Source organism: Malus sylvestris, chromosome 2 (genome assembly GCF_916048215.2).
Source record: "Malus sylvestris chromosome 2, drMalSylv7.2, whole genome shotgun sequence".
Lineage (NCBI taxonomy): Eukaryota > Viridiplantae > Streptophyta > Magnoliopsida > Rosales > Rosaceae > Malus > Malus sylvestris.
Window position 1 is genome coordinate 26,871,172 of NC_062261.1, and position 14,346 is coordinate 26,885,517.

Here is a 14,346-nt window from a genome sequence, read left to right on the forward strand (position 1 = left end):
CAAAGAATGTCTCTTGGGACCTTATCATACGCTTTTTCCAAATCTATAGAGACCATGTGTAAATCCTTTTTCTCATCTCTATATCTTTCCATCAATCTTCGTAAGAGATAGATTGCCTCCATGGTTGAGCTTGTTGGAATCTAAAGGTCTTTGCCTAAGCCGATCAAAGACAGAATATATGGAGTGCAAGTTCAGTGCAAATGGAGGCCAAAATGAGTTAGGGGTGAGGATCGGAGATCAGGAAATACCAAAGAGCGACCGTTTTCGCTACCTAGGATCTATCTTGCAAAATAATGGAGAATTAGATGGAGATCTCAACCATAGAATACAAGCTGGATGGATGAAGTGGAAGAGTGCATCCGGAGTGTTGTATGACCGTCGTAGGCCACTAAAGCTCAAGGGAAAATTTTATAGGACGACAATAAGGCCGGCGATGCTGTATGGCACAGAATGTTGGGCGGTGAAGCATCAACACGTACACAAAATGGGTTTGGACATGTGCAAAGAAGGCCTACTGACGCTCCGGTTCGAAGATGTGACTACGGGATAGAGGTTCAGGGCCGAATGGGTAGAGGAAGACCTAAGAAAACTTTGAAAGAGACCCTAAGAAAAGACTTAGAGTACTTGGATCTAACGGAGGACATGACACAAAACCGAGCGCAATGGCGTTCTAGGATTCATATAGCCGACCCCACTTAGTGGGAAAAGACTTTGTTGTTGTTGTTGTTGTTGTACACTTATGTGTTTACACCAATTAATCTTTGGGAGGAAGGATATACAAACAGCTCATGAGATAAAGATAAAGAATCATAATTTGAAAATTTGGAAGCCACTGCATACTCATTTCTTGTTGCTATGCGTAAATGATGTTTTAAGAGCTTCTTGGTAGTCTAAATTTATAGTTCCATCCTTTTCAGCAGTATCCAATACGATAATGTGTTTCACTGCTCGATATATTTCTTACTCATGGTCTTTTACAGAGGCTATCTGTTGACCCTAGAAACTACCAAGCCTACGTGGCGCGCAGGCCGAGTAATTTATAAGCTAACTACATCCTTCGGTGAATGCGGGCGTGCCAACTCGTCGGCCAAGCTAGGCCGAGGAGTAAATTTGTTGATGTTGCGTTGGGTGCGCGGCTGACTCCTGCGTCTTGCGATTGCGACCGAGGAAGGAACGCGTCTCGGCCTCTTGGGTTCTCGAACCTGAAGACAAGGTTATTATTCTTACGAAGTTCACGAGTCATCGTCGTCGGATTCAGTCACAGTGATGTTATTCGTTAGAGTAAACTCATGCCGAATCGACACCAAAGTGTAAGGGCACAAATACTCAAAGCAAATATAAGTTTTAATGGTGAACGTGGTTCGGCCGTCCGAATGCCGAACTCTAAATCCCACTTGGGAATATCCAATCATAAAATAACTCGGCGAGCAAAGCGCCGAGCTTGATATACCGTAACACCTCACTTCGCCGAGAAGGCTAATGAGATGACCTCAATCAATAAGGACCCGGAAATCCTCCTCGACCGAGACTTGGATAGGTAACCAACCGTTCTCGCCGCAGTGCTGTTGATGCCAATGGAAGATACTGCGAGATCGACTGATTCTACGGTGACAGAGTTATCTATGCCAACTTAAGATATCACCGGTTGCTTCCACAGTGCTGTTGATGCCAACGGAAGATGTGTCAGCGAAAAAAAAGGAAAAAATCTCAAGTAGTTGAGAGTTTGCGCAGGGCAGTTTTGTATTGATTTGTAGGGGGCTTAAATGATGCACAGCCTCCCCTATTTATAGCGTTGGATCTCTTTGAATCCGAGTTAAAACCCTACTCGGACTAGGTCTTCTCCTCCTGATCAATACCAACTCGACCAGTCCTATTCTTACTAGGATTGTGAACCTAGTCCTTAACCGAGCCGGATTCGCTTCCGGGTTATTAGTCCTGCCGAGACTCCTCATTGCACTAGGACTCGACTTCTTGCGTTATGACCTAGCCGACCTAGGTTTGGAGGCCCACGTACTGAACGATCCATGGCATTCTTGTCGCAAGGCCTTCCGGGCCGAGAATGATTCTATACTCGGCCCAAACTATTATTTTGGGCCCAAACATTGCCCCCTCGCTTCTGAGGTCCTCGGCAAGAATTCGTTGGCCGAGTTTCGGCCTTGAAGAAGCGAATGTAATCCTCAGAACCCCAGTGCTCTATTTCTAAGGCGCATTTATTAAGCACGATTGCACGATCTTGATCCTGTTAACCAACTCGCCACGTGGCGTCTTCTAACACGGCCAATCCCTAATAATGACGTCTAAGGCGTGCGACTACCTGAACCGTCATGCCATCATGACCTTATGGCTGAACATAGCCACTCTACCTCAATCCGCGAGCCGTTTGTCATCGTGCAGATGTCGAAACGTCTTCCGCCATTAATCTCACCATCACACGCAATCGTGCGTCCCCAAAACCTGAGACTCTCGGTCTTCTCAACTACATTTCCTGAATGTTCATCATGATCAGTGATTCCTTTGGTTGATTTTGCCCTTTGTTTTGAATTTCGAACGATTGCCCTTCCTTCCAAAATCCTATAAATACTTAAATCCCTCATTCATACTTTACGCTTTCAAAATTTCTCTGAAATTTCTTGCCTTTGTTCTCCAGCGCAGTTCTTTTTCCCAAGTCTTCATTCCTCAATCTTTAAACCCAGAAAATTCTTTTCTTGTCAAACCATTCACCATGGCCTCCTTTATCTCCAAGCTTTCTAAGGAGTGTGACCAATGCCAGAAAATCATCGATCGGAGTTCAATCAAGACCATCCGATTTGAGAGTGACATGAGTACCCCTCACCAAATCTTGGGTCCTCTCTTTAAGGCGGCGGTGCCACCAACCATCACCGGGCTCCTCCAGAAACACTGCCTATCATCCTTGCTGCAAGGATTTGAATGGTCGAAGTGGGAGGTGGCGAGGCCTCAAGGCTCCTAGCCCTCGACCACTATAGCCTGGGCAGCTTAGGTTGTACGAATGGAAAGGCTTTTCGGCGAGCAATGGAAAGCCCTAGGCATTTATGATGCCATTCGCCTCTCGTCCATGGATATCATCCTGGACAAGGAGCTTTTCCTGGCGGCCTCATGTTTCTGGTGTTCAGCTACTAACACCATGGTTCTCCCTCTCGGCCCCATTGGCCCCACCATCCTCGACCTCACTGCCATCTTGGGGACTTCCCCAACTGGAATCCCAGTCGACGCTGCCCTCCCTGGGTACCCGTCGAACCTCAATTTGAAGGTGCTCTTCGACAAGCGGGCCCTTGAGACGCTGAGCTGTGATGGCCAAACACCCTTGAAGAAAGAGGTCCACAAGCTTCACAAGAACTTCTTCAACTACAACACCCTCTATCTCCATTTTGCCGGCCGAGGAGAGGAGGCTCTACGAGAAGGGGAGCACGAGGCTTTCCTCTTCTATTGGTACAAAAAATTTATTTGTTGTACCAAATCTAATAAGTGTCTGGTCGAGAATTTGCTAGTGGCCGAAGCTTTAGCTAGCGGTCACACTTTGGCACTCAGCTCGGCCATTCTCGCACATCTCCTACGCTGCTTGGCCGAAGTCACTCTAGACAAAGTCGATCCGCAGCAGAATGGGCCCCTCTGGGTCTTCCAACTCTGGCTGCAGGTCTATTTTGCCCCTCTTCGGCCAACGATGGCCGATTTCTCACCCAAGGAAGGGCTCGGCCCCCAACTGGCTCTTCGGCCAATCCCCCCCACCAAGCTAAAGAAGTGTTCAGATACTTTTTCGCTCTCGACGACCTTTCTGATGACGAATTCTTGATCTGTCGTCGTCAAGAATACCCTTCGTCGATCAGACTTCCTACATCAGCATGGGGCGTGGACGAAGAGGCCGTCCTTCGTGCTTGCCCGCGACCTTCCTTTCGGCTGTGAGGGCCGCCGAGCGAGTTGGGAAGTGTATCATCCCAACTTCCTCGCTCGGCAGCTTGGCTACCTCCAAGGTTGCCCGGTCCCCCTTCTCTCCTCTCGGTCCGTCCTGAGCCGTCGACGCGAAACTAGTTCTTCCGAGAAGGAATGCAGTGACGCAAAAAGGGAGTTCCAAGAGCGGTGCCAGAAATTCCGTCTTCGACCGGCCACTCCAGAAACTCTTTGCACCGATACCTTCGGTGCTTGGTGGGAAGAATATACCCAACAGTTCTTTAGTGTTCCGGTCGAAACCGTTCTCGCCAAACTCTTCGGTGGTCGACCTAAGAAGGCTTCTGCCCCCCAAACCCAAGGTAATGGTTTATTTCTACCTTTTTCTTTCAATTTTGAACTACTGATCTGCTTTGCTGACTTGGTTTTGCTTCCCCAGGTAGCCGGTCCTTGAAAAAGGTGGAAGTGGTCTCTGCAGTTGCGGCTGAGAAAAAATCGGTCGCCTCGAAGAGGGCTAAAACCGCTGTGCCTGTCTTGCCGAGCAAACGGCCTCGTCAAGAGGCCGAATCGACCATCGAACCCCATCGACCTGCCAAGCGGGTCAAGAAGCTGGCAAAGAAAGGAGCACGGGAGATCCACGTCATCTCCAGTCAAACTACGGGGGCGACGACTCCCAGTGTTTCTCATTCTCTCACCGTCGGCCAAGCCTTGGTCGAGAAACAGCCAACTCCGACCGTAAAAACAGTCCGAGCACGGCCTGTTTTTGAGGTCGGTGCACCAGTCGTAGCTCTATCGGTCGGGGCTACGCCTGTCCTAGAAAAGGCAGTCCCTGCGACCGAGAAGACTTCTCCCGCACATCCAAAACCTTCGATCGTCGTTCTGGAAGAGAGCGAAGAGATCGACGAAGTTCCAGTGGTGAGTCGCCCTCATCCCCGCCGGCAACCTCTTCCTGGGTCTGAGGTGGCTGTTTCAGTCAGCCCTTCCACGGCCGACCGTGGAAAACGACCGGCCGAGGAACCAATAGCGGCGACCGAAATGCCCGCTCCTCCACAGGACCAGGATGTCCATCCTGCGTCCGAAGCGGCTGTCCCAGTCGACCCTTCCACGGCCGACCGTGGCAAACGACCGGCCGAGGAACCAAAGGCAACGGCGGAAACGCCCATTCATCCTCAAGACCAGGACCTCAACATTCCTCCGCAGGAAGCTACTTCGGCCTTCGTAAGTGCCTTCTATCGGCTTTCCTTGATTATTTTCCTGCCATAAAACTCTAAACCAGAAAAATACTGTCAGGTGCCTGCGTACTCTTTTCATCGAAACTTCTATGCGCCGAAGGGTGTTATCTATACTTCATGGCCGCCTCAGTGGCCATTGAACGTAGATAACCTCCATCGGCCGCGTGAACTGAGAAGCAATCTAAGACACTGGGCTCGGCCATTGAGTTCTTTAGGTTCGAGCAATGATCCTGAAGACATGGCCGAGGTTTCCTCTCGGCAGGTTAAAAGAAACGAAACCTTCTTGCTATCTTTTTCATGACCTCTTTTGAGCTTAACCTGATTTGTGTGTGCAGGCTTCGTGGGAGTTCGAATTCAAAGCTCTTTTGTCCAGCACCACTAGAGGGGCTGGTCCCTCGGCCGCCACAACTGACACTGTTGATTCAACTGCTCTGACTCGGCTACAAGAGGTCTTGTCGCTTTCGGCGTCATAAGTCCTTGAGCGCAAAGGTCTTGACTTGCTGGGTGCGTGTCTAAACGACCTTGGAGCCGACGGTCAGCTGAGCGGCGAGGCTGTCGTTCGGGCGTCAACCGCCTTGGAGCGGGTTCGAGAAACCTTTAGTATTTTCGAGAGAGCTCTAAAGGCCAAACAAGACCTGCAGGCTGCCATGGCCGTTTAAGATACTCTCCGTCCAAAGATTGACGCCTTAAAGGCTAAAGGAGAAGCCTTGGCCGACCTCGACCGTCAAATGGCTGAATTGGCGAAACGCCAGTTGGCCATTGCCTCTGAACTTGCCAAGGACTTCGAGTCGGGCGGTAAGGTTTGTTTGACCGAGTATGCGGCGAACACAAAACGGGTCGAGCAGTTGAAGCTGGACAAGAAGAACTGGCAGGCCGAGGTCATCATGGGCGAGGTGCGGTGGTTGGAGCTGAAGGCTCTGCTCGGCACTCTTCTACCTTCTTCACCTTAAATGTATTTGAATGTAAACCGATCGACTTACTCATTTTGTACATGCTTATCAATCTTAATGAACTGGTTTTCTATTCCCGCATTTCCCATGTGACCGGATAGTATTTCTTCAAAAACTTCCCATTGATTGGTAATCTGTGAACTACACCAGTCCGGTCTTTAAAATGATACGCCCCTTTTCTGTATACTTTATGTACAACGAACGGCCCTTCCCAGTTTGGCGACCACTTACCGAACCTAGGGTCTTTAGTCCTACGGGTAACACCGTTTGCCAAACCAATTCACCTTCGCCGAATGTTTTCTGACGCACCTTTTGATTATAGGCTCGCTCGGCAATCCGTTTTTGTGCCACCAGTAAATTATAAGCGTCAAGTCGCGCTTCTTCCAAATCTTCTAATTCCTGTCTCATGGACTGATTATATTTGGCGCTAAACAAACTACTTTGTTCAATTAATCGCAACAAATTTATGCTTAACTCGACTGGTAACATTGCATCGTGTCCGTAGGTTAATGCATACGGGGTTGTCGCAGTCACCGATCGGGGCGATGTTCGATATGCCCATAATGCCTCGTTCAACTTCAAATGCCACATGCCGGGTCTTTCTTTTATTATTTTTTCGAGGATGCCGATCAACACTTTATTACTTGCCTCGGCCTGCCCATTCGCTTGTGGATAATACGGTGTAGACTGTTCGAGCCGAATTTTTAAATTTGCCGTATACTCTTTAAACCTTTCGGCTGTGAAGATTGTTCCATTGTCAGTTATGATCGTTTCTGGTACGCCAAATCTGGTCACAATGTGTTCCTCCACGAAATCGCAAACTTCTTTAGACGTTAGCTCGGCATATGATTTTGCTTCAACCCACTTAGTAAAGTAATCGGTTACGACTATTATCCATGCGTACTTGGAAGCTCCGGATGATGGCGTGATTTTGCCGATTACGTCCATGGCCCATCCTCTAAACGGCCATGGTTTAATGACCGAATGCAACGATTCGGCCGGGACCCTTTGTATAGGCCCGTGGATTTGGCACTGTACGCATCCTCGTGCAAACTCGATACAATCCTTTAGTATTCTTGGCCAAAAATAACCGTGTCGTCGAAGTAGCCATCGCATTTTTCGTCCGGATTGATGAACTCCACAAACCCCTTCATGGACTTCTGTGATCGCCCGAGCACCCTCTTGGGGGCCGAGGAATACCAGTAGCAATCCATCCTTCCCTTTTCGGTATAACTCATTTTGGTATGTGACATAGTTCGTGGCGTGAACTCGTGTCTTGCGACTATGTTTTCTATTGGGATTGTTAAGGTACTGCATAATGGGTTTTCTCCAATCATCTGGTGTTGCCTCGACGGTACAAACCTCTATAGTGTCTTGTCGGTCTAGCAACGAAGGTAAAGACATGACTCGGGTGCGTATTACATCGTCGCGCCGGAGTATTTGCTAGTTAACCAAGGCCGGGTATAGTTATCGTAACACCGGTATTTCTCGGCCTAGCTTGCCCCTCAAGAGTTGTGCACCAGAGGCAATTTGAGCCAACTCGTCCGCGTCGGTATTATGGATCCGGGAAATATGTTCGAACGTAATACCGTCGAAGGACTCGGCCAAATAGCTGGCAACCATGTGGTAGGGTGCCAGGGTACAACTCATGCAGCGGAAAGACCCATTAAGTTGGTTAATCACAAGCTCAGAGTCGCCGAGGACGAGGGCATGGGTGGCCCGCAAGTCATGAAGGAGGCCAAGGCCGATGATAAGGGCTTCATATTCGGCCTGATTATTGGTGCAGTCAAAATCCAACTTAAGCGAATAATACCAACGATCGTGATTAGGAGATTGAATGACAACCCCAACGCCGGCCGAGGATGAAGTACTGGAACCGTCAAAATACATCGTCCAATAGTTGTCGCGTGTTTCAACCATGCCGATTTCGACATCGGTGTCCCCAAAACCGTAGGGGGAAGGGTGGTGAGCAAGGAAATCGGCCAATGCTTGGCCTTTGACAGCTTTCTGGGGCACGTATTGCAAGCTAAACTCGGACAACGCCATCATCCACTTCCCAATTCTCCCTTTTACTATTGGCCGGGTAAGCATGTACCGGATAACGTCGGTCTGGGCAATGACTTGTGTGACCGATGGAAGCATGTAATGCTAGAGCTTGGAGGCGGCGAAGAACACGGCAAGACAGAGCTTTTCAACGGCGGAATAATTGATCTCCAGTTGATTAAGATTTCGACTAAGGTAAAAAATAGCCTGCTCTCGCCCGGCATCGTTATCTTGGGTAAGGAGGCAGCCGATGGACTCTTCAGCCGCCGAGATATATAGTTTGAGAGGTTTACCGCGCCGAGGTGGAACAAGGACAGGTGGTGTCGTGAGGGAGACTTTGATTTGTGTAAACGCCGCCTGATGCTCGTCCGTCCACGCAAATGTATCCGAGTCCTTAAGTTTCAAAAGCGTCAAAAACGCTTTCATTTTCCCTGCCGAGTTAGCTATAAATCGGCGGAGAAAATTTATCTTGCCGAGTAAAGACTGCAGCTGTTTCTTCGTAGTCGGGGGTGGAGCACTAATGATTGCACGTGCTTTATTTTCGTCCACTTCAATCCCACGGTGATGTACCAGGAAACCAAGAAAATTACCGGTCGACACACCGAATGCACATTTGGCAGGATTCATTTTGAGATTGTGTTGGCGCATACGAAGGAAAGCCTGTCGGAGATCATCCACATGAGTCCGCCGTTGTTTGGATTTAATTACAACATCATCGATATAGACTTCGACGATGGTTCCAATTAAATCATGAAATATGGTGTTCATTGCCCGTTGGTATGTGGCGCCGACATTTTTGAGGCCGAATGGCATAACAACCCATTCGTAAGTGTCGAGTGCCACCGGGCAGCGGAAAGCAGTTTTGTGCACATCGGCTTCGGCAATGAAAATTTGGTTGTACCCGGCATGTCCATCCATAAAGGATAAGATCGCATGATTCGCCGCGGCATCAATTAACAGATCTGAAATCGGCATTGTATACTCATCTTTGGGAGTTGCCAGATTCAGATTTCTGAAATCGATGCAGATGCGCAGTGCACCATTCTTCTTTAAGACAGGAACGAAATTCGCCAATCATTCCACATATCGAGCTGTCCGAATGAACCCGGCTTTCAAAAGTCGAACCAGTTCGTCCTTGATGCCGAGTTGCACTTCGGTCGAGAATCGACGAGGTGGCTGCCGAAAAGGTTTACATCCGGGCTTAATACGTAATTCATGCTCGACAAGAGTACGATCTAAGCCGGGCATTTCATGGTAGCTCCAAGCAAAACAATCTTTGAACTCAGTAAGCAAGGCACGAAGTTTGTCCTTCATTTGTTGGGGAAGTAAAGCACTAATAAACAAAGGTCGTGGGTCGTCGGTCGTCCCAACATTAATCTCTTCCAAGGGGTCCTTAACTTGGGGCTGATGATCTTCGAGCTCGGCCGGGGCGGCTTGAATTTTGTCAAGAGATAAGACAGGACCATTATTTCCTTCGGCAAGGAACTCGACGAGGTTAACGCCCGAATTTGGTTGTTTAGATATAGTATACCAATAGGCCAGCAGTCGTTCCATAGTAGATGAAACCGTAGCCCTACGTTCTTCCCGATCGATGTCAAACATCAGCTTCGGGGAGGAAGTTGGCTAATTCGAGTCTCGCCGAATCCTGGTGGACAATCTCGACGCCAACCTCGATAGCTTTCTGAACAGAAATCCGAGTCGGCCGTCCTTTATCATTGAAGCCTTGCAAAGTAATGTAGCCGACGTGGTCATCACAATACCGTGCTTGGATTATGTTAGTTTCGAAGAGTTGGCTATCGGCCGGGTGAACAGTGACCGATTTATCGTCCCAAAAAACGAGCACTTGATACAATAAGGAAGGAATACAGCTGGTTTGGTGAATCTAATCTCGACCGAGTAATGCATTATACTCGGTTTTGGAATCAACCATGAAAAATGCGGTCATGTGAGTGTACGACCGGCAATATTTACTATTAACGGAAGTACACCTTTGGTTTGGGATTTGTCGCCGACGAAACTACTCATTGTGATCCCTGACGGAATAAGTTCGTCATTAGAGTGACATAAGGCCTTCATGATGTTCATAGGCATGATATTGACGGTAGCTCCACAGTCGACAAAAACTTTAGAAATTGGATATCCCTCGATATGGGTCGTCACATACAATGGCTTTAAATGATGGAGGTTGGCCGACGGTGAGCGAGGAAACAATTCGGCCAAAGCTGCTTTGATATTGTCATCTTTTGTTGTAGAGTCAACTTCAGCAACAGATACAAAATCAACATGGCCGGCTTCCTCGGCGACTACATCACCATCGAGGAAATTCGGCTGAGCTGTGTTGGATTGAAAAGCAGCGGGTAACACATGGACCATACTGATTTCCATGTTATCCAAGACTGATGGGCCCATCGGGTTAGGATCCTCCTCGCTAGCCTCATCTCTCGTCTGGTCGGCGACTACGGCTTCCGTTGTTGTCAGAGTTAGACAAAGAAACTCTTCTGCTCCTTCTTCAATGGTTTGATCTTGTGGTGCTGCTTCGACAGCTTGTTGGTTCTGCGTGATTGCCTCAAGTGAGGTTGAGATCGACAGTGTGCTTGGGGTCAAGATCCGAGCCTGCTCCTGGTAGTGTATCCGGGCATCCCTGGTGTCGAGATAAGCATCCAATCACGTAACACGTGCTATTTCATCGGTCGTAAGGTCGAAGAGAGAAACAGCCGAAAATACTTCGAAGTGATATCGTAAATACTGAAAGTCCTTCATTGAGAAAGGAAGGTCGGCTGCATCGATATCAGTGTATGGGTCAACTTCAAATCCAATGACACGAGCTTCTCGTATGTGCTGGAACCTTGCTTTCAATCCTGGGTCTAAGGTCTTCTGAATGATTCGCTCGACATTAGGACAAGTCAGGACTAGATCAATTGTATCCTGACATGCCTTCGGCAAACCATACAGATCATTGGCCGAATGTTTCTTATGAAATTCTCGCATGTATTCCAAAGCCTCCCCGAGGAACGGTGGGTGCAAATTCCGTCAAATTTTGATCAAAGGTTCTTGTATGGCCGGCGGGGCTAATTTGCTTTCGGCCTCTTGCATGAAATGCTCGAGGCGTGCCTTCATCTCCCCCGGCCGAAGAAGAAGTTTGATCCGTTTATCAGCCTCTTCGAACGTGGTTTCGACATCTCGGTTGACCAGCCGTTTCCCTTGAACCAACTCTGTCATAATAGCTGGAGGTGGTCGTTCATCATCAGTAACAATTATGTCCTTCGGCCGCCATTGAGGGACCGAAGTTTCTTGGGCCGCTTGTCGGCGGGCCATGCAATCTATCCTTTGGTGCCGGCGTTTCTGGGATTTGGATAGTGCGGTGTAGACGCCTTTCGAAGAATGATATGTATACTAACGTTGATCGCTAGGTTTGGGAGGTTTGAAAGTTTTTTGGCTCCGCGATGATTCCGAACTGCTAGAATTACGTTTATAGTAGTCCTCGTCATAAAATGAAGCATCAAAATCAAGGCGCCGCCTGACTGAGGGTGCCTCTTCCATCCTCACTTTAGGACCGAGCCTATCAAAAACCTTTTGATGTTGGCCTACGTTGGCAACCTTTTGCTGGGTTGCGGCCGTAGGTCGTTCCGTTATAAGCGAAGAGGGCTTCTCATCTGGCTCACTACCGACCTTTGCTCTACATTTACTGCACAAAACCGCCGTCCCACTGTCTTCATCGGTGCTATAATCCATCATAGGTTTGACAATAGCGGGTCCCGTTAAAGCTGTAGGTGGTTTGTTTGAACGAAAATCAGCCATGAAACGTGGCCGAGAATTCTGATTCTGAAAGCGTTGCGTCGCAACATCTTCGGCCTTCCCTTTCCCTTTGTCTTTAGGTAGGCACTCATCAACCATATTTACTGTTGCCGTGGGGAACAGGTCAGTATCAACATTCATCTTTTTCTCTGGAAATTTCAGTTTGCCATTATCAATCCAGCTTTGGACGTTGTCTCAAAACACGACGCAATTGTTTGTCGTGTGTTTGCTTGAATTGTGGTATTTGCAATATATCTTTCCTTTAAGCTCTTCAGCCTTGGGAATGATGTGCCCAGGCCGAAGTTTGATGATCCTTGCTGATAACAGTTGATCAAAAATTGCATCGGCCTTTGTTGTTGGAAATGTGCCCTAAAGCCAATCATATGATGATACTTTACGGACATTTCACATGTTAAACTAATCTAGTTTAAATATAAATGGCAAATATCATTGTTTGAGCCGTCTCATATAAATGTTATATGCTTAAACGATAAAGTCCAAGGAATATGTGATTGGGAGAATGCAATCTAATGAAGTTAGATTCATAAGACCATTCTTTCGTAGACACATCCTAAATGTTCCTGATCAGAGGATTGTCAATTGGGCATTGACAGTCCGTCAAGATCGGTACGTGCTATGTCTTCTCTCAGGGAGAGTGACTAGTCTCGAGTCATTGGTGTGTGTGACATCAAGACAAGTACGTAAGTGCTCAGTAGAGAATGAGTTCACTGAACGGGATCAACGAAGAGTTCTCATACTCATGTCACATGAGAACTCATGGTTGGAATAATGCAAAGTAGTCCTTTGACCTGAGGCATCACAGTTGTCTTGTGGTTAAGTCCTTGATCTTTGATTATGTCAAACGTCATTCCATTGGAGTGTCCACGGCATCGTTGGGGTTAAGCCACTTAGCCATGGAGGCAAGTGAATGCGCAACAAGGGATCTCTAACCTTCAAACCGTTGGGGGAGAATACTCTATGATATGATTTAGAATCTCTGGCCAGAGTATGAATGAGATTTAGGAATGCGTTCCAAATCACATTCAAGGTAATCATATAAGCACACGAATCACATTGGATAGTAGACATGAATATATAAACTATCAAACCAAACAATGTGGTCAAAAGTATTGTATTAGAGAAAGACCGTATTGCATTTGTAATCCCAAACTGAATAGGTTTTCTCTACCTCTTCTGATTAGCTTGGGTAACCATGATATGCTGCAAGGTGTCACTCATGGTTTGTGGAAGCCCTAAACGTATGTAATCACTAAAGGGAGAATTGAAATTAAGTTTCAATTCACAATCGATGTAAAATGGTTTTAATCGCCCACTGCCTCGCTAAAAGGAACCTAATGGATCGCACACCGTGTAAGGAGGAGATTGAAGAAACAATGGAGATGAGTAAGAATGATTAAATGGTTTAATCATTTATTTATGGCAAGGATTAATTAATATGTTAATTAATCAAACGAATAAGTTCGTTAAAGCCCTCGGGATAGTTTTGGACCTTAAGGCCAAATGGGCTTCGAACGTCAAGCCCATTAACTTAAGTTGTATGACAACTTAATGAATAATGATTCACAAAGGCCTAATTAGTCCAAAATATCCTAATGGCCGGCCATATTGTTTAGGGTAGTGAACTTGGACTTATTTACAAGTTTGCCACTCAAATGAATAAAGGTATAAATATGACTTTATAGCCAAAATTCATTAAGGGTTTGTTTTGGAGAAAATTGGTGAGAACTTGTCTCTCCATTTCTCTCTAAAGAGGCCGGCCACCTTGGGGGGTGCATCTTGCAATCCCACTACTCCAAGGTCACTCATTTCTTCTCCAATCTCTCCTTGGTGAAGAGACTTAGAGGTTCTCAATTTTGGGAACTTGGAGAAACCTATTCATCCATCCAAATCCATAGATTTTAGATGCAAGAAATGAAGGCCCTCTCTTTGGGTGATTAGCCTTTGCTTATGCAAAGAGGAATCTACAAAGGTATATAATTTCAACTCACTTTGTTTTGAGTTGAGTTTTGGTTCACCAATCTACTAGGCTTTGAATTTCATGGTTAATGTTTTGTTTTTAAGTGCATGCTAGCATGATTCCGCCTTTAATTGTTAATTGCATGCTTATAGATGTTGCTTAAATGAACATGTTTTCACAAAATATTCCTTCAAGTGGTATCAGAGCCTAGGTCTAGTAGTTGGTGAATCCTTTTGGGTTTTGTAGTTCATAGTTTGTGATTTAAAAGTTGTAATATGTTACAAGCTTTATTCTTGTTTCTTTGAATGTAAATTTTGTTAGAAAATTTTCCATCTCAAATGTTGTAGATGTAGTTCATATGAATATGGATATTGGAGCTAAAATTTGGTGCCATGACTTTGGGTTCTTGTTTGACTTGTTAAAAGTGTTTTCAAGTGACTTTTGGAAC